General features: G+C 23.6%; 1 long non-coding RNA gene across 1 annotated transcript; it reads right to left on the bottom strand.

Annotated features, from left to right (window-relative positions):
* Positions 218-681, bottom strand: LOC110266079. Its single transcript, XR_002352996.1, has 2 exons — positions 430-681; positions 218-287 (listed from the first exon to the last, which is right to left on the bottom strand). It is a non-coding gene; the product is annotated as an uncharacterized LOC110266079 (long non-coding RNA).

Here is a 1,953-nt window from a genome sequence, read left to right on the forward strand (position 1 = left end):
AATATATAGGATACTCTTAATAATACAAAGAATAAATTTGATAAAATGATTTTTTTTTTAAATTAATGGATGGTGATTGATAATCACCATTATTGTTAAGGTAAAATTAATTAAGTAATCCAAGCTTAACAATACTCGATTCATATATAGTCCATCTCTCATTTTTTTTTCCGAATAAATTATAATAGGATTAAAAAATATTTAATTATTTATTTACCTGGATATCTTTGAGTAAAGGTATCCCATATACTTGGTCCTCTGCCCCCTTCATTTGCTGCACCTTCATACTTAATTTACACGTCATCAAATCACATAATAAGTCACATGAAAAATTAAATAGATAATAATTAAGTGACTCAAAATTATTTGTTACTTTTCCACCAAAAAAAAATGTATATTAGCAATATAATAGCTAATCAAAACATAAACCTGGTACGAAGAGGAGGCTGTCCCAAATAAGAAATGATCTGGAAAATTAGAACGGTTAAGAGAATCCACTAATTCAACAAGCACAACAAGAAACATTATGAGAGAAATAAACCCTTTCTTATTTTGTCTCATGATTTCAATTAATCTCTATAATGACTCTTGACATGAATTTTTTGTAAAACGATCCACCATTATATAGGCCAGGCAACCAAATCATCACATTATTTTATATATAATAATAATAATAATAATTTACAATAAATGATTTAATCATAATAAATAAAGAAGCTCCAACTTCTATATAATCTATATATATCTTGTAAGGTCCAATTAGTAGAGGGAAAAATTAAAGATTGGAACTAGCTAAGCTACCATGTATCTATTTCACTTGGTCTTTTGTCATGTTCTTTCTTCTCATTTGTGTGTTTAGGTGGACAAGCTTGCTTTGAAAGGCCATATGCTGTAAAACAGTTTTTCATTGATCTCAAAAGGTTATATAAATACGAATAATATTCTAAATTAGTTTTCAAAAAATTTTAATTAAATTTGAAATATTTTATATTTTTAAAGATTTGTTATGTGAAGATGAAATTAAGATGTGAATATATGTTATATTAAATAATTTATTTAGATATATCAAATGAGTAATGTTATATAGCTAGCTATCAGGGACAGACTTAGGGGGCGAGTGGAGGCTTCGGTCTCCCCAACTTTTTTTAAAAAAAATTAATAGTAATAAGTTATTAAGTATGATTTAATTTTTTAAAAATGTATTTAGTATTTAGTTTAATATAAATAAAAGTTTAGTCCAATCTAAATATTAATAATTTTTAATATCTAAAAAATAAATAACAATATTAAAAAAATCTGAAAAAGATATTATTTTTTAATTAAACAAAATTTTTCAAATCCCATAAAGTGGTTTCTTTTTCTTCTTTGTGATTGTCCTTCTTGATTCATTTGGTATTAATTCTCGTTGTTTCAATTGTTACAACTGAGAGATCTTTTTCAGCTATGAATATTGTGAAGAATAACCCAAAAACAAGATGAAAGGTGAATTTTTTGCTAATTGTCTTTTAATTATATTGAAAAGAAAATTGCTAAAAATTTTGACACAGATTCTATTATCAATAAATTTTATGATACGAAGAATCGACCACTTCGTTAGTAAAAAGTACATACATTTTTTGTACTTTAAAATATATTCTCTATCGGTATATTTTTGTAATACATCTTACATTATATATTTTTTTGCATAATTTTTCAATATTATATATGTTATTGGCCCACCATAATAATATTTCTGGATCCGCTAGCTATTATTTTTAGCTAGTACTTCGCCAATAATAATTTGCACTTATATTTACAAAAAATTTGAACACAAAAAATATATAATTTGTACTTATATTTACTAAAATTTTATACACATAAATCAAAATAATTTATAATTTATACTCACATTTTTTAGAATTTAATTTATACATATAAATTAATAAAATTTATTTATTAAAAATAATTTAATAT

The sequence above is a fragment of the Arachis ipaensis genome, chromosome B08, assembly GCF_000816755.2.
Source record: "Arachis ipaensis cultivar K30076 chromosome B08, Araip1.1, whole genome shotgun sequence".
In the NCBI taxonomy this organism is placed as follows: domain Eukaryota; kingdom Viridiplantae; phylum Streptophyta; class Magnoliopsida; order Fabales; family Fabaceae; genus Arachis; species Arachis ipaensis.